This window comes from Notamacropus eugenii, chromosome 6, assembly GCF_028372415.1.
Source record: "Notamacropus eugenii isolate mMacEug1 chromosome 6, mMacEug1.pri_v2, whole genome shotgun sequence".
NCBI classification, from domain to species: Eukaryota; Metazoa; Chordata; class Mammalia; order Diprotodontia; family Macropodidae; genus Notamacropus; species Notamacropus eugenii.
Genome location: NC_092877.1, coordinates 334782142 through 334808328, shown reverse-complemented (window position 1 = coordinate 334808328; position 26187 = coordinate 334782142). Strand labels below are relative to the sequence as shown.

The 26187-nt window shown below is 38.8% G+C and overlaps 1 long non-coding RNA gene across 1 annotated transcript in view; it reads left to right on the top strand.

Moving 5' to 3' along the window:
- The first annotated feature begins 4687 nt into the window (after positions 1-4687).
- Positions 4688-26187, top strand: part of LOC140511691 (uncharacterized) — an 88647-nt gene continuing 67147 nt past the window's right edge. The window contains exon 1 of the long non-coding RNA XR_011969636.1: positions 4688-5001. This is a non-coding gene — a long non-coding RNA (uncharacterized lncRNA). The remainder of the gene's footprint in view (positions 5002-26187) is intronic.

The following is a 26187-nucleotide window of genomic DNA, read 5'->3' as shown; positions in this document are numbered from 1 at the left end:
AAATTCACTCTCAGATACTAGCTGTGTGACCCCAGGCAAGTCACTTAGCCCTGTTTGCCTCATTTCCCTCATCTGTAAAATGAGCCAGAGAAGGAAATGGCAAACCACTCAAATATCTTTGTTAAGAAAAGTCCCAAAGGGGTTAGAAAGAGCATGACACAATTGAAACAACTGAACAATAACAAGTAGTACTGGTTCTTGGGTTTACTGTAGTTGTTTGCATTTCTGGTAGCCCTTTCCCCACTACATAGCAGGGGAAATGCTTCCATTGTTAGGAGCAGCAGGGATACATTGATTGGGATGAGTGCTGGATTTGAAGTCCCAGGATCTGAGTTCAAATCCCAGATTTGCTATTGTCTCTCTATATGAACCCAGACTAGAGGCATTACCTCTCTGGGCTTCATTTTTCTCCTTTACAAAATAAGTGTGGACTAGGTCTAGGTGACTTCTAAGGTTATTTTCAATTCTAAATCTGGGTCACTACAGATAAGATAATAGAGGTTCAGAAGAGCAGTGCAAGTAAACTTGCATTCAGTCTAAGTTTCAACATGCACTAGTCATAAGGCATGAGGAAAGTTTTCCCTCCATGCACTCCCAAGTAAAAATAACAACAAACCCACATCCTTTTGAGGTTGGAACCCCATAGAGAAAAGGTATAGTAGACATCCAAGGTATTTTGCATTCCTGCTACTTCGAGACTGTTGTGAGAAACTAACACCATCGTGCAGACATGATCTCATTGATCCTTCCAACATGCCTGGGAAGGAGCTGCTGACATGTTGGGCAGCTGAAGCCAAGCATGGGGAAGTGATTTGCCCAAGGTCCCCATTTCGCCTGTGGGGCCAGTCTTGCAGTCCTCATCTCCCAATCATCAACTTAATGGAATCAGTCAGACCAAGGTCAAGAAAGCTAGGGCAGCTACAGAAAATAAGGGTGGCATGGGAAGGGGTTTTGAGGGACACTCCCCCTACCAGTCCAGAGAAAAGGTAGGAAAAACCACCCACGGTTCACTGGACACCACTTGCCTAGTCTGCAAAAATTGTCACTCAGACTAGAAAGGGAGAAAACAGCATTCTTAGAGGAAAATGCTGCATTGAAAGAACAGGGCAGAAAAAGGAGAGGAGAAAGAGGGAACAGAAGAAAGGGAGAGGAAGGGAAGGGACAGATAGTGTGAGAGGAGTGGAGGGAGACATAAGTGGAAGAGAGATAATGGAAGGGGGAAGGAGAAGGGAAAAGAGGAAGGAAGAAGAGTTAAGGGGAGAGAGAGTGGAGGGAGAAATAGTGGGAGAGGAGGAGAAAGATGGAAAAGAGGACAGTGGAGGAGAAGGAAAGAAAGGTAGTGATAAGGAAAAGGAAGAAATAGTGGGAAGGGAGAGTTAGGAGATGGAAGAACAGGTGAGAGAGAAAGAGAGGGAGAGAGGGAAAGAGACAGAGAGAGACAGAGCCAGAGAGACAGAGACAAAGACAGACAGAGACAGAGACAGAGATACACAGAGACAGAGACAGAGAGGGGAGGGAAGTAGAGATATGGGAAGGAGGGGGGAGAGGAGGATGAAAAGATAAAGGGAGAGAGAGAGAGAGGAGATATAGAAAGAGGGAAGGGAGGAATTTTCTTTTTCCTCTTCTTTTCACAAATGTCTACCCCTGAGCTTAGTTGCCTAATTGTTCCAGCTAGTCATGGATTCTTAAAGATCGTTGGATTTGGAGTTGGAAGACCCAAGTTTAAATTCCAGTTGCAATGCTGAGTAGCCTGGTGTCTCATCTTACACTTTCTACCTCCCAGGGCTCTTTGGAGGAAAGCATTTGATAAATTATAGAGGATTCTATGAATACATTTCTTGTTGTTTTGATTATTATCCTTTCCTTCTGAATCCATAGGTTTTCTAAAGGGAACATGCTTCTGTCATATTTTCATCTTGTTTCCCTTGGATGTCTCCCCCTCAGTTCAGAAGTCATCTATCTCTGCATTTTCTAGGACTACCTTCTCCAAACATTAGCATATCTTATGTTCTAAGATGAATTTATTTATTCAATAAAAATTCATTAGTTTTCTGCTCTCTGGAAGATAGGGCATCTAGGTTGCACAGTGGATACGGCACTGGACCTGGAGCCAAGAAGACCAGAGTTCCAAACTAGCTCTGTGATCCTGGGCAAGTCACTTTACCCTATATTTTCTGGTTTCCTCATCTGTAAAATGAGTAGGAGAAGAAAATGACAAACCACTTCAATATTTTTGCCAAAAGTACCTCAAATACGGTCAGTGAGTCAGATATGACTGAACAACTATGCCAGGCAGAAAAACAGGCAATAGGTTAAAAAAATAAAAATTTGAGGAGTGTCAGAGCTCTAATGACCAAGTACATACTTCCCATAGGAAGTGGGATTAAGGCTTCATGGTGAATAAAGTTAAGGTTTTTAAGACAGTTTTCCAAACTTTGAAACATAACATCTACTCATGGAGATATACAACCCTTTGAGGAGGGAGTATGAAGCAACAACTAAAATTATACATATCTTTGAGTTCATCTCCTATAGGATACTTTAAAAAAGATAAAATTGAAATTAAAGTAAACAAAAGTGAGACAATAAGAAAGAATTACCAACCCTCAGACAATACTCCTTCATCTTTCCCTAAACTTTAGAAGACTCTCTCTCATGGCAGCCTCCTGCTCCCACCTTCATTGAAGAGGTCCCAAGTACAAGGTCCAAAGTACAAGAAGAAAGGAGTTGTGCTCTTACCCGGATAGAAGGCATGGGGATCAGAACTGAACATTGAAAAAAAAAGTTAAGCTCACTGGAGGGACCACTAAGAACCCAGATATGTAGGACTTAATCGCATTCCATCCCTGGTAGACTTGGGGACCATTGGAGGCTCTCTGGTGCAGTGTGCCTCTCCATAGATTCTTCTAGTGTTGCACCATTTTGATTCTGCTGGAAGTTCTATCCTCTCATGAGTAAAAGAGGTTCCTAGGGCCAGACTTGAGGTTTAAGGGTCAGGGTCTCACTTGAGTCCACTTTTGGGTTCAGGATGGCAACTCTGTGCCTATCTCCATAACTAGTCCCATGTAACTGGTGTATCCCTTTATAAAGGTATAACAATTGGAACAGCTGGAACAATTCATCATTGTACGGTTTTCCTTTGGAAGTCAACCGTCTTCAGAGGGGGAAATTGTTAGATTTAACTATGGCTGATGAATTCTGATCCCAGCTCTCCTTTTTTTATTACCTGGGCAAGTTAATCTCTCTGGGCCAAAGCTCATTTTACAGTTTCTCAGCTGTAAAATGAGTCTAGATTAGACGACCTTAAAGATTCTCTTCTAGCACTAAGTCTATGAGTCTGGACTAAGGAATACAGTGCAGTGACTATATATTTAAGATTCCTATTTGTTATAAAAATAAATCCTTAACTTTATTAGAATAAAATCTAAGCCAAGAACATTACTGGTATAAAATAAAGAATGTGGGAAGGTATGGAAACATTTTTTTGTTGTTATAAATAAAGCATGGACATCACTACATATTATTTGAAAACCACTGTTCTAAGTGTTGAAATAAAGAGAGAATATATTGCATGGAAAGACTATATGCGCAAAGGCATAAAAAAAGAAATTCCAAGTCTGAGGAAGAACAGACAAGTTACAGAGAATGCTATAAATAAATTTTAGATTAAATAAATTATCTAAATTAAATTATTTAGATTTGAAGAATTTAATTTAAGTCATTTAAATTATTTTTGATTAAATAAAGACCTTCATGTCGCTTCTAAAAGACTACTGATCCCAGGATTAGAATAGTCTATGTAATTGCTGCTTTTCCTGGTTTTCTTTTCCTCCATACTTTTCTGGCATCTGAGGTTAGGGGAGATGGGAGAGTTGAAATGCCTGGGACAATTAATGTAAAGATATTTACATAAGGTCATACTAATATCTCACTATGGAGGAAGACTTCTTTTTGGAGGAGGAGAGTGGTTTTGCTTTATGGGGAGGAGAAGGGAAGATAATATGAGAAAGTTTCAGAGAAGTAAGAGCTCTCAAATTGTGGAGGGATTGCGTTTACAATGTGATCTTTTGGTCTGACCATTTTCTTTGTTTGATTTGGGTATCCACACATGCCCAAAGGCAACAAATGGAGATAGTGGTACAGTCCATAATCATGGGCCCTTATGTAGCCAGTCCAAAAGCTACCCAATGGGCTTTCATCTAATTGTCAACCAGAAGAATACTGAAGGTGTCCGTAAAGATGTGAAGTGATAGGTGCTTTAGTACTGAGACAACACTGAGGTGATTTTCTCCTTCCCATGTGACTTTGAAAGTTGGTCATTACAGAGCTTTCATATAAAGCCTTTTGAGGTTTGTGTGAGAGAATCAGAGGCAGACGTAGGGGAAGTTGAAGATTTCAGATCTTACACTAGGAACAGCTGAGCTCAGTCACTCAGTTGGGCAATGTAATATTATACCTTTAGATTTTGATTTCATTTAATTTATTCTAACCTCTATGAATGAGTAATCTTCTGAGGTCAGGTAAAGTTGAAAGATATTTGAATCTCAACAGGATGGGGGAGGGGGAAACCAGCCAATATATTATGAATTATTTTGGGAGATATATTTATGTCTTTATGTAAGAGCCAGGGAAAACATTTGTAAAAAAATGAGGGTGTTCAGTTTCATGCAAAGAGTCATAAGTGAAGTCATAGAGCTCAAGTGCTGAACACCTACATGGTTTGATCGAATAGAGCAGCCCAGTAGGTTATTTCATTTACACGTACCCAATTTGGGCAGGACTAGCCTAAAGTATGACCTGATGGTGCATTATTTATATTTAAGTTATATTATTCAGACATAACCTTTGAAGAGATACCTGACCCACTGCCTAGGAGTATTACTATGGCTTCTAATACCATCTTCATCATTATCACCATCAGCACATCATCATCATCGTCGTCGTCTTCGCAGTTGTCATCATCAACAACATCTCCAGCTAGCATTTGGAGACTACTTTAAGGTTTGCAAAGTACTCATTTGATCCTCACAACAATATGGGGAGGTGGATATTATAATTGTCCCCATTTTAGAGATGAGGAATCTGAAGCAAACATAGGGTGAAAGACCTGTCCAAATCACTTACTTGCACAGGTAGTAAGGGTCTGATCGTCCAGTGTTCTAGCCTCTGAGCCTCCTTGAAGTTTATGCGATAGATTAACCACTGTTCCCATCTACGTCAAAGTGAAGCGTTTTGTTTCACCTGCTTCTCTTAGGCCCCTCACCTTGTCATGTGCCTTTACGAATCCAGCCGGAGCATGTCTAATAGTAATTCTAGCTCTGTTTTATATAGCGCTTTAACATTTACAGAATTCTCTTTTTTAGCCATTGTACAAATGAGAATTGTGGTAATATACTATGACATTTAAAAAGTTTGAGAGACATAATTTCTGGGTAATTAATTAAATTAATTAATCATTAATAATGCCAGCATTTTTAGAAAAGACCAGTGATACTCTCTAATGCCCAAAGCAATCATGGTAGCAGGTTCATGCCTTATATTTCCTTAGAACGGTGGGTGTTCCAGAGGGTGGCAGTTGACTCTGATTGGTTAACAAGTGATGAGAGAATGGAGATTACAATGAGGGGCTTGGCCAATGAATTTGTTTATGTCATTTACTTCTAAATTATTCCCAGCAATCGAAACAAAGAATATCTATGCCTCCACTCAAGTCTGAGGGAGTTTCACCTAATCTAGTTGGGTAGAGTAGCAATACCCAGAATGAGGAGAATATTAATCCAATTTTCCATCATCTCTGTCTTTGGGAGATTGGAAAATGAAATAGGCCGGGGGAAAAAAATAAAAAGGTGGGAGAATCCCCAATTTTAATAATTGTATATTAATATCAGAAATAAATATATTATAAATTATTATTATATATTATAAATATATTATTATATATTATATATTATTATATATTAAATATATTAATATAGAAATAATCATTTCTCTTAATACCAGGTAATGGACCCAAAGCGCCTATACTTCCCTCATTTCTGCTTCTCTCATGTTGGATTTGGCCTAGGTTTAATGACCATGGCTGTCAGCTCACACGCTGGCACCCTCCCTCAATTTTTCTTGCCCATATTCCAGTCTCTCTGCTGTTTTTGGACCATAAGTTTTGCTTTTTTGACTATGACTATTGGCCTCTCAGCCAACCCCATGGCTCAGCTCCTTCGCTGTAGCCAAATGCCCAGCTTGGTGTCTCTTTTATTTTTTCTTTTCCAATTGCTTAATGGGGTATGACTCAGCCACCCTGGACTGCTGTTTATCTCCATGCAAACTCTAATAATGCCCACCTGCAGAGCCTTAATTAAACATTTCTGTGCCTGGGGCAAATGGTTTTAAACATGTCCTGTGTGTGACTTTGGACAAGTCACTTAAAATTTATGACCCTCAGTTTCCTGATATATAAAAATTTGAGTTGAATTAGATAACCTTCGATGTCCCTTGAACATCTATATCTCTAGGCCCATGAATTCTTAAATATAAATTCAGTTTTGTAGGATTGTGCAAAGGGTTCAAATGAGAGGGAGGGTGGAAGTGAAGGGACCAGGGCTGGGCCAAACCAGGGAGGACCTCAACTGAGATGTAGCTGCAACAGTAGGGAGGGTAGTATCTTTGAGAGCAAACCAGTATTCTATTTTTGTCTGAACTTTAAAAGATGGCAATGATGAAGGGAACTTTAAGAACAGAGCAAGGATTTCAGGATCAAGTTAGAAAGGAATGACATGGCAGGAGAGAGACCATGTGGTGATACAAATTGGAGAGCGATGACTGTGTGAAGAGCAGCTGCCAGGCTAGGGGTGGGCAAAGGTTTTAAACCAGGCAGATGGAGGGACTAGTGAGGCAAGAGGTAGGAATTTGTATTCCCAAATCATTTCAGACAATGTGGACTTCAACTTATGAAGCCATCTCTATAAAATAAAGCTTTCTTACTACAGTAAGAAAGGCCAGACCTCACCTCTCTCCGACCAGCAGTCCCACATCTCCAAATGCCTATCAGACATCTTGAACTGGATATTTTGTAAACATCTTAGAATCAACATGTATAAAACAACTCACTATCTTTCCCTCTAAGTTCTCTCTGCTTCCAAATTTTCCTCATTTTTCTTTTGTCCTTCATTCTTGAAAAGGACCATGATATCAGGAAGATGATGCCATGCTTGCAAATACATTGAATTTAAGTGATGGAGAGATGTGCAAAGCCACCAGTATCACTTTCTATTCCAGTACTGGGTCCAGGGGCAAGATATAGATCAAGATGACTAGAGATGGCCCCTCTAACTTTCCTATTACTGATCTAGCTCCCCCATTCTCCTCATCACCCAGGCTCACAACCTAGGCATTATCTTCAACTCTTTACTACTCATGCCCCACACCCACCACATCCAGTTACCATGTTCTGTTAGTGATTCTTTGTTCATAAATGATGAAATCTGTCCTTTATGCTCTCTTGATAACATTTTCTATATTTCCATTTCTGTCTTTTGATGTTACCATCATTCTGACATAAACCCTCATCACCTCATATCTAGACTATTTCAGTAGCTCATTAGCTGGTCTTCCTGCCTCAAGTCTCTCACCACTCCAGTCCATCAGCTGTCAGAATGACTTTCCTTGCATGTAGGTTTGAACATATCAATCAAGCTCCCTATTATGTCCAGATTCAAATGTGAAATTCTTTGGTATTAAAAGCCTTTATAAACTGACTCCTTCCTACATTTCTAATCCTTTTCTACCTTATTCTCCTCCCTGTATTCTGTGATCCAGTGACACTGTCCTTATTGTTTCTTGCACAGAATACTTCATCTCCCAACTCGTATCTTCACAGACCTGAAACTGTCTCCCTCCTCATCTCTGCCTCTTTGCTTCCCTGGCTTCCTTCAAGCAGAGAATACTGTACCTTACATATACTAGGTGCTGTCTAAAAACTAAATGCTATTATTGTCATTAACTTACAATAATATTGCATTCTAATATATATGTACATATATAATATTAACATGCCATTAACTGTAGGGTCTTTAAAAATAACCTAACTTCTTTATATTGCTTAATCATGTCTATTTTTATGACTGCCTTGTCTGGGATTAATGACAACCCAGAGTTTCACTTAAATATAAGTGACTAGGTGGCAGAGTGAATAGAGCACAAGACCTGAATTCATTAAAACTCATCTTCCTGAGTTCAAATCTGTTCTCAGATACTTATTAGCTGTGTGACCCTGGGCAAGTTGCTTAGCCCTGTTTGCCTTAGTTTCCTCATCTTTAAAATGAACTGGAAAAGGAAGTGGCAAGTGATTTCATTACTTTTGCTAAGAAAATCCCAAATGGGATCAGGGAGATTTGGGTAGGACTAAAAAGTACTGAACAAAGTAGGGTAGCATAATCTACTCTACAATCATGTTTTGCTCCATGTGACCCTTTACATTTCACTTCTGATGGTTGTAAACAAAATATTGTCGATGTCTGTTTTCTAACCCATTCTTCCACCCTTATCCATTTTATGAGTGTTTTCATACAATTCACAGTCTTGTTTGTGTTTGTTAGGTTTGTTTTTCCATCTCCCATGTCATATCTTCTCATAATATTTCTTCTCTTTTTCTCCAACTCATCTCCTTTTTACAAAGAGATAGGTGGTGGTAAAACAAAGGGATTGGGGTACACAGTAGTGTTGTATAATTTCAGTGGGCCAGTTAGGTGGTGCAGTGAATAGAGCAGGAGACAGGAGGCCCTGAGTTCAAATCTCACTGTAGACACTTGACACTCACTAGCTGTGTGACCTTGGGCAAGTCACTTAACCCCAGTTGCCTCATCCTGGGTCATCTCCAGTCATCCTGATGAATATCTGGTCACTGGATCCAGATGGCTCTGGAGGAGAAGTGAGGCTGGTGACCTGCACAGTCCTCCCTGACTCAAAACAGTCAAGTGCAAGTCATGTCATCTTTTCTCTCATGACATGGTCTTTGGCAATGAAGGAAAAACACACACACACTGTATAATTTTAGTAGTCTGATTCTTTTCCTTTGCCCTTCCTCTTTTCACCCAGTCCAGACTTCACTTGAAGGATCTACTTTTTTCTTTCTCTCCTCCTAATACCCACTTTATAATCTGTCCTATAACATTGAGGCTTGTGTTGCATGTGACTACTCTCTCCTCAATTCTACTCTGTCTCTTAATTCTCCTTCTTCTCTTTCCCTGTACAGGGATAGTAGAAAGAGAGAAAGAAAAAAGGAAAATTCAGCAAGTGAAGTCTGGGCTAGGTGACAAAAAGGAAAGGTAAAGAAAAGCAAAAACAACCTCTTTCAGTTAGTAGAAGTGGGCTTTGCCTTAAGCTTCTGACAATATTGATTCTCCTTCATTAAGGAAAGGGAAATTAAGATTAAAATCTAACTTATAAGAATTCTTTTGATAGGAAGTTATAGTAGCTAGTATTCACATAGCTTCTTCTATGTGCTAAGCGCTGTGCTAAGGGCTTTACAAAGATCTCATTTGATTTGATCCTCAAACAACCCTGGGAAATAAGGGTTATTATTATCCAAATATTAGAGTTGAGGAAACTGAAGTAAACTAAGGTTAAGTGATTTGCCCAGAGTCACACAGCTAGTTAAGTGACTGAGGCTGGATTTGAACTCAGGTGTTCCTGATTCCATGGCCAGCATTTATGTCACCATATCACAGAGCTGTTTCAGAAATTGGAGGGTCAAGAATTTTTCTCTTAGCTTCCATATCCAAGGTAAGCACTTCATTTCTGATTGTGCCCAGCCCCAATCCCCAAGGAAAGGGACCACGTATTCTCAGATTTCTTTCTCCCATTCTCCCTTCAACTGAACTTATTACAAGCAGTTGATTTTAAAGAACATTTTGCTAAAGTTTCCCCAGGCCTAGAACGGACTTGATAGAGCTCTGCCAATGTTCATTTTATTTCAGGTTGCTGCTAGTCTCTAGCTGGAGACTGCTGATTATGGGTGCATGAACTTGGCTTTCCTTGATAGTTATCTATTTATTTTGACTTTCCTTTTAAGTTGTATATCTAACACAACCCTGTCAATGCTGACATGGAAGCCTTGAGGTAGGGGAGTGTGATCTTACCTTCTTTTGCTCCTTTAAAAAAATCAAGTGGGAGAGCTCTAGAAGGCATGGTGAACACGTGTCCATTTCCAGCTGAATCAGAGCCAGCAGTTAAACACAAACAATCTACTGGTCCTTTCCACTGGAATGGAATTGCTGATGCTTCCCTGGGGCAAACCGTGCAGATGCAAGATCATTTTGACTGTATGATCGACAGCATCTGAATATCACTACCCAGAAGAGAGAGATTCACTCTTAGGCAATGGCAGCCTCCATCTGGCTCTCAACTCCCCAAAGCCTGATGCAAATGAGAGAAACAGGTGTATCTCTAGCTTAATACACAACATCTTGTGAGGGAGGAATTCTCTTGTTTTCTATGGCAAACACATAGCTTGTGGGAAGAGGGGGTTGGTGGTGGGTGCTTTTAATCTGACAGCTCAAAAGCTGTGGTGCCCGAGCCTGCAGAATTCCCAGGAGATTTGTGGTTTGGAGGGTCTCTTTGCACAGCATACTGATTAAACTGATAGAAAGATGCATTATCTATAGCTCACATAAAGATATGGTGAACTTCTTTTCTAAAATTATGTTTTCTGATGTGACAATGAGGAACAAAGTGGGTAGAAATTAAGAGGGGGAAGGAGTTTTGAAATAATTTAAATTAGTTTTAGATCAAGGAAAATGAGTAAAAATGTACTTCTGTGTTTAGGGCTTATAATGAAAAACTATAGAATAGTGGATAAAAATATATACACAACCAAAATTTATCACTGCAGTTAAACTGACTGCAGATTTGTGCCTTCTCATTGCCAGAAAAAGAAAAAAGAGAGTGTGGGGGCATATGTGTATGTGTGTGTGCATGTCTCTGCGTGTGTGTATGTGTGATGATTTAACTGGATCTATGATTGCATTGGCCTGAGAAGCTCATGGGGAGGTATTTTCTCTACAAATGTAGACTAGTATGTTCTCTGTGACTGATTGTCTTAGAAAGCTGCCTTCAGCACTCTTAAATTAGGTGACTTATCTAGCATCATGCAGCCAAGTTGAATCACAGGGACTTGATCCCATACACTTGAACCTTATTCCACCATCAGCTCTCTATCCATTATGCTATGTGGCTTTTTTGGGAGGTTGTAGTGCTGAAAAAGGAGACTTTTCATAACTACATCAAGGAAAGGAGATAATTTATTGGGAATAATTACAATATCTTCCTTTTTCATAAATGGTTTTAACCTCAAGGTTGTCTAGAGCATACAATGCTATAGCAGATCAGTCAATCAGCAAATATTTATTATGTACCTAAGGGGCAGCTAGGTGGTACAGTGGATAGAGCACCAATGCAGAAGTCAGGAGGACCTGAGTTCAAATCTCCCCTCAGACACTTGACACTCACTAGCTGTGTGACCTTGGGAAAGTCACTTAACCCCAGTTGCCTCATCCTGGGTCATCTCCAGTCATCCTGATGAATATCTGGTCACTGGATTCAGATGGCTCTGGAGGAGAAGTGAGGCTGGTGACCTGCACAGCCCTCCCTCACTCAAAACAAAGCCAAGTGCAAGTCATGTCATTGTTTCTCTGATGGCATGGTCTTCTTCAGCAATGAAGGATGAACAAAATTATGTATCTACTAAGTTCTAGGCCAAGGCTGGGGAACTTATGACCTGGTGTGGTCTGGAGGCCACAGGTTCTCCACCCCTGTTATAGGAACATTGTTAGGCATTGGATATAATGAGGAAACATTAAATAGTCCTTGCCCTTAGGAATCTTACATTTTATTGGGAGAAAGAACATATTGACATAAAAGTATGCATAATATAGATGCAAGATGATTTTTGATTGAGGGGAAGGCACTAGTAGTTGGGAGAAATCAGGAAAGGCTGTAAGAGTTGACAATTAAGTTTAGCTAAAAAAAAACCAAAACAAACAAACAACAAAAACCCTAAAAATCCCAAGACACAGAGTGGAGCAGAAAATGCATTGAAAGAATGGAGACCAGCCTGTGTGAAGAAGCCATTCTGGCTGGAATGTGGAATGCGCAGTAGAACTCTGACAACTTGGCCAGAATGCAGTAGTTATTTGCTGGTGTGCATACCAGTGTATACTGGCTGAACAAAACTCATGCATAACCATATGCATATATTCTATATGTGGTTCTTGGCAGAAAAATCAGAACTGCTTCTTATGATTGCCAGCTGGAATGAGGAAGCCCACTTGTCTCAGGACAGCAAAGTCCTCATTATAATTGCAGTCACACAGTTGCTCTCTAGTGACTAAAGTAAAGAACAACCATCAGTAGGAAGGATGAGAAAAATACATTAGACACAAACTAGAAAGTCATTTCAGATGATATGTAAAGCACTGTGTTGCTGGGAAACAACAGCCCTAGACAGACTAAAGTTGTAGCCCTTGTCTTACAGGCTACTAGTTGGGTTGATTTACTCTGAAGAAATGTGTTGCTCAGATTAGAAGGCAGGGAGTTCTGGGCCCAAAAAAGACAAAAAAGGAAGACCTTTTGTTCCCATGTTGTCCTTAATGACATTTATAGTAGAATTTGTACAAAGCTATTAGTCACATCAACAAGAAGTTGTAGTAATGTGAATTTTAGTCAGAAATCTCAATGAATACATTAATTCATCTCATGTTTGACAAAGTCAGTGGAGCAATGGAGAGAAGGATGGAGTTCACTGATTGGCTGCAGTAAGTTCTTTTAGAAAATATTTTATTCTCCCCACAATTACATAGAAAAAAATTGCCAGTTTTTTTAAGTTTTGAGTTCCAAATTCTATCTTTCCTCCCTTCCTCTCCCCCTTCCCTGAGACAGTAAGAAACATGATATAGAGTATGAACATGGTGTCATGTAAAACTTTTCCATATTAGTCATTTTGTGCAAAAAGACAAAAGAATGAAAAAAAGGATGGAAGAAAGAAAGAAAGAAAAGAAGAAAGGAAACAAGAAAGAAAGGAAGGAAGGAAGGAAGGAAGGAAGGAAGGAAGGAAGGAAGGAAGGAAGGAAGGAAGGAAGGAAGGAAGGATGGAAGGAAGGATGGAAGGATGGAAGGATGGAAGGAAGGAAGGAAGAAAGGAAGAAAGAAAGGAAAAAGAAAGAAGGGAAGAAAGGTAGAATGCTTCAGTCTGTATTCAGACAACATCAGTTCTTTTTCTGGAGGCAGATAGCATTTTTCATCATGAGTCCTTTGTGATTGTCTTGGATCATTGTATTTCTGGGAATAGTTAAGTCATTCAGAGTTCTGCATTGTACAATATTGCTGTTGCTGTGTACAATGTTCTCCTAGTTCTGCTTACTTCACTTTAATATCAATTTATGTACATCTTTCCAAGTCTTTTCTGAATGCATCCTGCTTGTCATTTCTTATAGCAAAGTAGTATTCCGTCATATTCATATACCACAGCTTGTTCAGCTATTCCCCAAACGATGTCCATCCCCTTGATTTCCAATTTTTACCCAGCACAAAAAGAGCTGCTATATTTATTGTACAAATAGGTCCTACCCACCCCTGCCTTTTTATCTCTTTGGAATAAAGACCTAACAATGGTATTGATGGATCAAAGGCAATTGATGGTTTTATAGTCCTTTGGACATAGTTCCAAATTGCTTTCTAGAATGGTTGGATCAGTTTGCAAGTCCACCAATGGTTCATTAGTGTCCAAGTTTGTTTTTTCATACCCCCTCCATGTTTATCATTTTCTTCTTTTGTCATATTAGTCAATCACATAGGTATGAGGTAGTACCTCAAAGTTGCTTTAACTGGCTGCACTTCATTCTTTCAAATGATAAACTGTGTGCAAAAAGCAGTATAAAAGGGCAGAGCCAAGATGGTGGATTAGAGGCAGCAACACAACCACACTCTCTCAACTTTCCCCTCTAAACAACTTTAAAGTAATGCCTCAAATTGCATTTTGAAGCAGCAGAGCCAGCAAAAGGTCAGATTGAGAAAATTTCCCAACCCAAGACAATTTAGGAATTCAATAGGAGAGGTCTGTGAAATCAGGGTAGGAGGCAAACCAGAGTGGATATGGCAACAGCACCAACTGTGGGCCTTGGCAGTGGCTGTGACAGTGACAGTAGCAGTTTCAAGAGCTCTCCACACAGAGCTGGTACAGTTGTAAGACAACTGGTCAGAAAAAAAATGATTAAAAGGGAGCCCTTGCTGGCATTGGGTTCAGGTAGCCATGATTGGAAATTTTATTCTCCATACTCTATTCTGGGTCACAATTCCAGGGTAGAGAGAAGCACTTGTGGCTTGTTACAAGGAAGCAGGTGCCTTGGTTGCCATTCCAAAGTACTACAGGAGCAGTAACACTTGCAGGTGCCAGAGAGTAGAAGACTTGGTCATAGTTCCAGGATGTGTCAGCACTTGTAGTTGCAGAGGAGTAGTGCTCCCTCCTGGATAAAGAACAGAGCACAGATCAGGCAAAGAGTGATTACACTGATCCTCTCCATGGATCACACCAACTTGGAAGCACCAAAACCTTGAAGACCCCCAGAACTAGCTCTGAAAATAGCATCATGAACAAAGCCTGAAGTTTCAGACAATGTCTTCCCACCCCCAGCTAAACAAAACTCAACTTTAACACAAAGTTCAAAGTCAAGAACTAGACTAGAAAAATGCTCAAAAACTAAAAATTGAACCTGACCATTAAAGAGCTATTATGGGTAAAGAAAATCAAGACAGAAACTCACAGGAAGATAACAATGTGAAAACAGCTACAAAGGCTCAAAGGGAAAAAATACTAATTGGATCTAAGCCCAACAATTCCTGAAAGAATTAAGTGTGGTAGAGGAAAAAATTGGGAAAATAAATGAGAATAATGTAAGAAAATTATGAAAAGAGAGTCGACAGCTTATTAAAAGAGGCACAAAAAAACACTGAAGAAAATAACACCTTAAAAGACACAATAAGTAAATGGCAAAAAGAGGTACAAAAATGCAATGAAGAGTAGAATGCCTTTAAAAGCAGAAATGGAAAAGGAGCCATAGAAATTCACTAAAGAAAAAAAATTCATTAAAAAATTAGCTGATCATCAAAATGCATCTAGAAGAACAAATAGTCCAGAATATCAAGGGAATTAATGAAAAGAAATGCTAGGGAAGTTGGATTAGACATACTATATCTTAAATTATATTATAAAGCAACAATCAACAAAACTACTTGGTACTGGATAAGAAATAGGGGAGTAGACCAGTGGAATAGGTTAGCTACACAAGAAACAGTAGTCAATGAGTATAGCAATCTACTTTTTGATAAACCCAAGGACCTCAACTTCTGGGATAAGAATTCCTGTTTGACAAAAACTGCTGGGAAAAATTGAAAATACTGTGGTGAAAACTGGGTATAGAACAATGCCTGATACCATAAACCAAATAAAATCCAAGTGGGTACATGATGTAGGTATAAAGGCTGCTACTAAAAACAAAGTGGGGAGCAAGCAAAAGTTTCTTTGTCAGATTTATGGAGAATGGAGGAATGTGTGACCAAACAGGAGATAGAGAACATTATGACATGCAAAATGGGAAAATTTGATTACATGAAATTGAAAAGTTTTTGCACCAATAAGGTCAATGTGACAAAGATTAGGAGAGAAGCAGAAAACTAGGAAAGAATTTTTGCAACTAGTGTCTGGGATAAAACCCTTATTTCTGAAATATATAGAGAACTGAGTAAATTGACAAAGATACAAGCCCATTCCCCAATTGATTAATGGCCCAAGGATATGAGCAGGTAGCTTTCAGAGGAAGAAATTAAAGCTATCTATAGTCACATGAAAAAATGCTCTATATCACTATTGATTAGAGAGATGCAAATCAAAACAATTCTGAGGTACCACATCACACCTATCAGATTGACTAACATGACAAACTAGAAAAATTATAAATGTTGGAGAAGATGTGGGAGAGTCAGAATATTAATTCATTGTTGGTGGAGCTATGAGCTGATCCATCCATTCTGGACAGCAATTTGGAACTATGACCAAAGGGCTATAAAAATGTGTGTAGCCTTTGACCCAGCAATACTGCTTCTAGAGCTATACCCAAAGAGATCACAAAAATGGGATAAGGACCCAAGTGTACAAAAATATGTATAGCAACTCTTTTTGTGGTGGCCAAGAACTGGAAATTAGGGGGGCGGAGCCAAGATGGCAGAGTAGAAAGATGGACGTATACAAGATCCCCTCCACTGAACATAAAATACCTGTAAAAATGACTTTAAACAAATTCTAGAGCAGCAGAAGCCATAAAATGACAGAGTAAAAGAGATTTCCAGCCCAAGGCAGCCTTGAAGGTCGACAGGAAAGGTCTATCACACAGGGTGCAGAGCAGAGCACAACCCAGCGTGGGTTGTGCATCACAGCAGGGGCAGAACCTGGAACAGGCTTTAGGGAGCCACCTGCAGCAACTGGAAATTAAGGGGATGCCCATCAATTGGGGAATTGCTGAACATGTTGTGGTATATGAATGTAATGAAATGTATTGTGCTATAAAAAAAGAGGAACAGGCAGACTCCAAAAAAACCTGGAAGGATTTCTATGAACTGATGATGAGCAAAATGAGCAGATCTAGGAGAACATTATACACAATAACTGCCACAGTATTTTAGGATTGTTTTTGATAGACTTAGCCCTTCACAGCAATGCAAGGATCTAAAACATTTCCAAAAGCTTATGATACAAAAGGCTCTCCACACCCAGAGAAAGAACTATGGAGTCAGAATGCAGAATGAAGCAGACTATTTTCTCCTTTGTTATGTTATGTTTTCTTTTGTTTTGTTTTTCTCATAGTTTCTCCCATTCATTTTAATTCTTCTATGCAACATGACTAATGTGAAAATGTGTTTAATAGGAACGTATGTGTAGGGCCCATATCAGGTTGTACATCATCTTGGGGAGGGAGGAGAGAAGGAGGGGGAGAAAATTTGGAACTTGTGAAAACTGAAAACAAATAAAATAATAAATCTGAGGAAAAAATTAGCTAAAGACTCCTTATGTCATTTAAGCAAAATAAAGAAAGTCAAGAAAATGAAAAAAATTGAAGTAAATGTGAAATATTTCATTGGGAAAACAACTGACCTAGAAAATAGGGAAAGGAAAGATAATTTTCACAATTATAGCTTTATGTGAAAACTATGAAGAAAAAATGTGTCTAAACATCCTATTTCAAGAAATAATGAAGAAAAAAAAACTGCCCTAATATCTTAAATCCAGAGGTTAAAATGGAAATTAAAAGAATCCACTGATCACCTCCTTTAAGATATCCAAAAATGAAAGTTAGGAATATCATAGCCAAATTCCAGAGGTCCCAGGTCAAGGAGGAAATATTGCAAGCAGTTAGAAAGAAACCATTAAAGTATTATAAAGTATCAGAATCACACAGAATTTAGCAATTTATACATGAAAGAAGTAGAAGGTTCGAAGTAGGATATTCCAGAAGGCAAAGTAGCCAGGATGGTTGTTGTTCAGTCACTTCAGTCATGTCCAACTCTTTGTGACCCTATCTGAGATTTCCTTGGCAAAAATCCTGGAATGGTTTGCATTTCCTTCAGTAGCTTATTTTACAGATGAAGACGTGAGGCAAACAGGGTTAAGTGACTTGCCCCGCTTACACAGCTAATAAATGTCTGAACCTGGATTTGAACTCATGAAGATTCATTTTATATCAATTCATGTAGATTCTTCCAGGGTTTTTCTGAGAGCATCCTGCTTTATTATTTCTTGTATCACAACAGTATTCCATATTCCATCACAATCATATACAACAACTTGTATATTACCTAGCTTTCTGGGAGCGAGGATTATGAGCAAGGATCAGTTTACTCAAGCATTATTGATGAACAGACCAGAACTAAATAGAAAATTCAACATTAAAACAAGAATAGCCTAAAAAAGTAAACATGAAAGCAAAATCATGAGACTCAATAAGGTTAAATTACTTACATTCCTATATGGGAAGATGACACATGTAATTCAGAACTTTATCATTATTACTGAAAGTAAAGTCTACAATAGACAATGGGCATGCATGTAAACTGATTATGCTGAGATGATCGAAAACCAATGAAAAGGTGAGACAAAAGAATATACTAGGTAAAGGGAGAGGTAGAATCATCTAAAAGAGTCTCACAAAGAAGAGCTTTTATAGTGGAAGGAAAATCATGAATTGGGCATGGGCAATGCTTGGACTTCACTCATGTCAGAATTGGTTCAAAGAGGGAAGAATATATGTATATAAACTCAGATGGGTATATAAATCTATCTTACCTAAAAAGGAAGTAAGAGGAGAAGGGAATGAGAGAAAGGGAGGGAAATGATAATAAAAGAAAGGACAGATTAAAGGAAACGGTGGTCAGAAGTAAAACAGATTTTTTAAGGAGGGATGAGAGAGAGAAAGACAGAGACAGAGACAGAGAGACAGAGACAGACAGAGACAGAGAGAGAGACAGAGAAAGGGAGAAGAAAATAGGATGAAGGGAAATACACAGTAATCATAACTGTGAATTTGAATGGTGTGAGCTCACCCATTAAACAAAAGTGGATAACAGAATGGATTAGAAACTAGAATATGACAATGCGTTGTTTACAAGAGAGCCTCAAAACAGAAAGACATAGAGCATTAAAATAAGAAGTTGGAGTAGGATTTATTATGCTCTCAACTGAAAAAAAAGGCAGGGATAGCAATTATGTTCTCATACAAAGCAAAAGCAAAAAAAAGCCTAATTACAAAACTATTCATAGCAGCTCTTTTTGTGATGGCAAAAAGCTGGAAATTGAGGGGATGTGTATCATTTGGGGAGTGACTGAACAAAGTATGGCATATAATTGTGATGGAATACCATTGTGCTATAAGAAATGACAAACAATATGCTCTCAGAAAAACTTGGAAAAATTTGCATGAAATGATGTAAAGTGAGAAAGGCAGAGCTAGGAGAACCCTGTACTCAGTAATGGCAATATTGTACAATGATCAACTCTGAATGCCTTAGCCACAGGTGGGGAACCTGTGACCTCGAGGTCACATGTAGCCCTCTAGGTCCTCAAGTACAGGACTTTGACTGAATCCCAACTTCATAGAACAAATCATTGTATTAATGGCTAATAACTAAGGCCCTTAGCTATTCCCAGCAATTCAATGATTCAAAACAATTCAGAAGGTCTTGTGATGAAAAATTGTTATCCACCTCCAGAGAAAGAATTGATGAAGTCTGAATGCAGACTGAAACACGCTGATGTTTTACTGTATTTTTGTCTGCATTTTCTTTACATGTATGTGGATAGCATATAAAATATAAAATATTTATATTAAATTAATGTTAATTATTAATGTTAATTAAATATTAAAGGGAAAAAAGAGATGGACAAGATATATGTTACATTGGGTCTCTATGTAATGTCAAGAGACTAAGCTGAAGGATCCCAACACATTGAGTAGATTCCTTATAAAAGAAATTTATAGAAGGAGCAGAGATCTAGAATTGGCAGAGACTTCAAAAGCTATATTCTATATGAAGAATCAGAGATCCAGAATGGCCAAGTGACTTACCTTCAAGGTCACATAGATCGTTAGCATCAGAAGTGAGATTTGATACTTCTGATAAGGGTTTTGGTATCCAGGATATGCAGACAACTAATAGAAATATCAAAGACAAAATAATATTTCCCACTAGTTAAATGATCAAAGGAAATAAATACAGTTCCCAAAAGAACTGCCAGCTGTTACTAACTCTATGAAATTATGCTCCAAATAACTAAGATTAAGAAAAATGAAAATCAAAATAAGTCCAAAGGTTTTTACATACACAGAAAAAACTGGCAAATATGACAAATGGTGGGAATAATCAATGTTGGAGGAATGAGAAAAGAGCATACTCATACATTATGGGTGGAGATATGAAATTTGGATGACCATTCTGCAGAACCACTTGGAGTAATATAAAGTGGCTAAAATGTCCACACCCATTGACTCAGAGAATTCACTGCCAGTCATATACATCAAGAAAATCACTGAAAAAACATGAACAAAACAAAACCCAGAAAATTGCATATAAATTAACATGTTTGAAGCAGTCCTTTTTGAGACAGCAAAGAACTGGAAACAAAGTAAATGTCCATCAATTGAGAAATGGTTAACCAAATTGTGGTACATAAATGTAATGGAGTGTTAAGTGACGTAAGAAATGACAAATGTGACAAATACAGAGGAACATGGAAGGAATTGTATAAATTGATGCAAAGAGAAGTAAGCAAGCAGAGCAGGGAAAGCAATTTACACACTGACTACACAATGTAAATGGGAAGACAAACAATTAGAAATATTTCATCTGTGAGGCAAGCATTATAGGTATTTTATAGATGAAGAAACTGAATCTTAGGGAGGTTGAATTGGCCAAGATCATAGATATTGTCATCAATAGGTGTTCTGGGTTCAAGACCAAAATTCTTTCCTTTCTAAAACAAAGAAATGCATTGTAATTTTGCCAAGATTGATATTGATAGTATTATTTTATCAAAGCTCTGAAACCCAAATGGACTTCAAGGGATAACGTTACACAGAAGCTATGCATGTTGCTTATATCTATACCTCATGAGGGCATGTGAATGTAGCCATATTTCAATTGTCTAGAAGAAACAACAGCACTATTCTTGAGGGAAGTGTGATTGAACTTTGGGGAAAAAAAGAAATAGGGAATTCTGTGCAGCAGAATTAAGGAAAGTACAGCAGCCGCAGGACCTGGGCATGGAGGGGAATAGCCCAAGCAGAGTTATGGAGATGGGAGATGGAATGATACATACTGAGAGCAGAACACAAGTCTTTTTGTCTGGAATACAGAACGTGTGAAGGGGAGTAAATGAGCTTGCAAAATGTGAAATAAGCCTGGAGAAGGAAGGCTGTAGCCAGATTTGACAAAAAAGCCAAGGAGTTTGGATTTTATCCTAGAGGCAGGTCATTGGAGAGTCATTGGAGTTTTCTGAGCAGGATAAGAATGTAGTTGGACCCATGTTTTAGGAATATCACTTTGGCACCTGTTTAGAGGACAAATTGGAGAGAGGAGATCTTGGAAGCTACTAGGGCATTCTAAATAGATTATGAACCTTTCCAATGTGCAGATAAAGATTGTTCATTTGAACTAGAGCTAGAGTTCAGAGAATTGAGAACAAAGTTAAAGGTTTCATCATTGATGAAATAATAGAGGAGGTTTTAAAGGCTGTTAAGGAATTAGAACCTTTTAAGGACTGTGGAAATGATTTGTTGGGTTGGGGGTTAGTGCCAGCGTGATATTCACAGCGCCTATGGTGGTCATGAATATCCTGGCACAATTCTGAATTGCAAAATACCACAGACTCTCCACATGGAAGATGGAACCAAAACAGTTGTTCAGACACCAAAAAGCTAAATCCATCGTAGCAACAAAAATCTATACACGATAACAATGCAGAGGACAACACCATCCCCAAGCCTACTCCCTGGTAGGCTTCCCATAAACCAACTCCCTTAAATCAGAAACAGGATTCCGTTAAACAAAATGCCCTTCTCATATTCACAGCCAGCTGCAGGCTTGCTTGTGTCCTCCAGTTCTGACTGCTTTGACCAAATTTTCCTCTCAGCTCTGCTCTAGCTCAGCCTCTTTCTGTTCTACTCTGTTCTACCTGTCCAACAGACTCCTTCCACCACAGACTCCATGTGAGTCAGACTTCCATGTCATCCAGGCAGGTCACATGGGCCTATTAATGAATGGTAAAGATATCCCCATTTAAATTACCATTACATGGGGCCCCAAGATCTTTCATCTTCTTACATAGATGGGTAGTGGGGAAACTGGTATCAACAGAACTTTAACAGGGATAACAGAAAATAAGCACATAAAACAATATCTTAAGCAACTGGTGTCAACATGAGTGGAATAAGATTCAGTGAAGACTTCTCAGATTGCGAATTCTTCTCCCAGGGGTAAAGGAGACCGAGAGTCTCAGGTTATAGTGCCTTCAGAGTGGAGTGATTCCCATATAAGGACACAGACTATGTAGTGCATTAGGATCTCAAGGATTGGATAAAACTTGCTAACTTTTCAATGTCTTCATTTACATGTGCCTGAGTAATAGAAGGTGCTCAAACAGGTCTGCCTCATTTACATAACTTTTCGATGCCTTCATTTGCATGCGCCTTATTTACATGTACTCTCAATGCTTCATTTGCATATGCTGACATGTATTTTTGCGGGCTTTTTAACAGACAAGGGGGAGGGAAGTTTAGACTGGATTTCAAAGAGATTGGCTAGAATTCGTGCCTAGAAGGTAAGATCATATTTCTCAGCCAATGAGAATAGTGGTCAGTGGCGGGAGAGGGTTTTGAGTTAGGGTCTCTATATATCACTGCTTTGCTTTTGTCTTCAGCTCTCCCTGCTCCAGGCTACCTGGTGAAAGGATTGCCCTGCTTCTCGAGAATCGAATAAAGGAACTTTCTGTTACCACTTTGAGATGCCTCTGAGTAGTCAATTTGAGTAGGGGATCTTGCCATCCCATACAAACAGAATTTTACAACAATATAACAGGGATCACAAAATAAGCACGTAAAACACTATCTCAGGGTAGGGCTTGAGCACAATCACCCCACCATTCCCCACCTTGAATGAATGAGATCCAGAATCTTGGGGTAAGGAGTGAAGGTCTCTTCTTCCATAGCTACTTCCTGCTAAGACTGGACATAGAGCTGTCCTTGCCCCAAGAAGTCCCAAATGAGGGGTCAGTTCTTCAGTTGGCATCCGGAGCTTGGTCAAGACCAGGTCTAGGGGGTGATATAGCACATCAGACAGGGGGTGACATCCAGCTAAAGTGATCAGGAATCTTCAGGTGGAGGAAACTAAGCCTGCAGAGAACAAATCTGAAAAAACAAGGTGAACAGACAAAAAGTCAAAAAGGAACAAGGAGACAGCATCCAGAAGCAGGGTAGATATAGGGTCAGCCATGCTTCTGGAGACCATGAATATGCATAACTTCATTCACTATTGTTTACTCTTTTCCAATTTGCAGTTTGGGGGTCATTGCTCTGGCTGGAGGTATATTTTCTTTAGCAGGGACCTGACCAAGCCGCTATCCTCCCTGCAAGTGTGAAGAACTCAGATACAATGTTTCAGGAGGATTTGTAGGGGTAGCTCTCATCTCCTTGATCAGTCTAATATCAAGCCTCTTTCCTCAATACATTTTATATAGGTTATTAGTTGGAATGCCATCTATTCTTCCAAAATCTACCCCTGTAAATAATTCTTCTCTTGTTAATCTTCTCTGACTTTTAATCTGCTAGCTGTTTATTCTTCTCTGTCAAGGAAATTTATCTTTTTCACTGATTCTCTCATCCTTTGGGTGAACTGACTCAAAATATCTGTGACCTCTTGTTGAATAAAATCCTCAATTACCTCCCCATATACTGTGTGGCCCCCTTGATTTTCTTGTCCTGATTCTGCCTGAGAAACTTCCCACTCATCTTTTTTTCTTGTTACTTTTTTGCTTCTTTTTGTGAGCTAAACTGCCAAAAGCTTTTCCTACCACCTGAGACCCTCCAGCTTGCTCTTCTAAAGCAGAGTTTGAATGCTGTAGCATAAAAAGCCTCTTTACAACATTCCCTTTCCATCTGAGCCTTCCCCTCCAACATCTTGTCTATGCTTTTACATATAATTAGATAGCTTCTTAGCATGGCCCAGACTCTCCTATACATACCCTTGCCATTTCTTTCCCTAGTTCTATTGGTATTTCCTGCACAGATCTTTGTGAGTTTCTGGGTTCCCCCTTGTGTAGCCTTGGTTCCCAGTTTTCAGCAAGGTCTGTGCCTTTAGCCCATTCTCTTGGTAGGGAGAAATAAGGCAAATTCTCCCACCCAGGAACATCCATTTCTTCCTCTGCCTTCTCTGCCTTTCTGTCTCCAAATAAAGGTCTGATATGTCACAATTCCATGCCTGTTGCCATTCGTAGAGCTGATGCAATATTCACAGTGCCTATGGCGGCCATAGAAATTGCAGCACAATTCTGAATTGAGAAATACCATATATTCTCCACATGGAAAACAGAACAAAAGCATTTATTTAGACACCAGAAAGTCAAATCCATCATAGTAATCACAATCTCTACAATGGTAACAATGCAGAGAGCAACACCATCCCCAAGTTTTCCCCCTACTTGGCTTCCCACAAACCAGCTCCCTAAAACAAATCAGAAGCAGGCTCTCTTAAACAAAATGCCTTTATCACACAGTCAGCTTTGGGCTTGCCTGTGTCCTTCACTTCTGACTGTTCTGACCAAATTATCCTCTCAGCTCTGCTCTTACTCTGCCTCTTCCTGTTCCACTCATTAAATAAACTCCTTCCACCACACACAGGCTCCATGTGAGTCAGACTTCCATGTGATCCAGGCAGGTCACATGGGCCTATTAATGACTGGGAAAGATCTCCCCATTAAAATTACCATTATGGGGGAGAGGAGGTAGGAAGAGCAACCTAAAACCTTTTTCCACCCAATCTATGTATTCTGTAACTCATTTTCTAGAAAGGCAGTCATGATACACAGACCAGTGGGAGGCAGTACAGCTGTTCATTCTCCACTCTATTTCTTTTTTGTTTGTTTAAATATTTAATTCCTTATTTTCAATTTCCAACATTCACTTCCATAAGCTTTAAATTTTCTCCCCCTTGATCCCCAAGATGGTATGCTGTTTGGTATGAACTCTTCACATACATTAAACACATTTTCAAATTAGTTATGTTGCATAGAAGAGTTATAATGAATAGGAGAAACCATGGGAAAGAAAATAAAACAAAACAAAAAAAGTCTGTTTCATTCTGCAGTCCAACTCCATAGTTCTTTTGCTGGATATAGATGGCATTTTCCCTCATGAGTCCTTTGGGAAAGTTTTAGGTCCTTGCATTGCTGAGAAGGGCTAAATGTATCCAAATCAGTCCCCTAACACTGTGGCTATTACTTTGTATAATGTTTTCCTGATTCTGTTCATTTCACTCAACATCAGTTCATGTAAGTCTTTCCAGGCTTTTCTGAAGTCTACATGCTCATCCTTTCTCTTAGCACGATAGTATTCTATTACATTCATACACCACAACTTATTCATCCATTTCCCGATTGATGGACATCTCCTCAATTTCCAGTTCTTTGTCACCACAAAAAGAGCTGCTACAAATATTTTTGTACATGTGGGTCCTTTTCCAGTTTTTATGCTCACTTTATGCCCTAGAAGTAATATTGCTGGTTCAAAGGGTATCTGTACTCTATTTCATGAGAAAGGGAGAAATGTAAGAACAAAACAAAAAAACTGATCTAGAAAAATTACTTAAGGAGGCAAATATACATTTTATTGATAGAGTAGATGTATCCTATGAATATTCCAAGGATAGTATTACAGTATCTGTATCAGAGCAAGTAATTAAATGTAATGAGGACTCTGAATCATCGAGAAAGATTAAATTATGCTCATTATTCTCTGTTTAGCAAAGGAACCAAGTATATTACATACAATAAAATATACATTAGTAAGTTTTCATCAAAAAGAGTTAAAGTTAAAATTTTGGCATATTCAGAATTAGTCATTAATTACTCAAACAACTAGCCTTACTGGAGAACTGAAGTGAAGTTATATATGTATGTACTTATTCTTTCCCCTTTATTTTTCAGTCATATCCAACTCTTCATGACCCTATTTGGGGTTTTCTTATTAAATGATACTGGAGTGGTTTGACATTTCCTTTTTTGACTCATTTTACAAATAAGAAATGTTTACTTAGGCAAACAGGGTTAAGTGACTTCCCGGAGTCAGACAGCTAGGAAGTGTGAATTTGGACTTGAACTCAGGACTTCTTTTCTTCAAGTCCCATACTCTATTTATTTTGCTACCTACCTGCCCATATATACGTATACGTACACATATAGATTTATTTACACACATAAGTTGAATGTTTTCAACAACAGGTTACAACATTTTGTTGCAGTGTAAGTTTGATCAGACTGGGCCCTTAATTTCAGAGCTGAGCCTGGAACAAAAGGAAATACATGTAATATTTCTAACAGTTAAC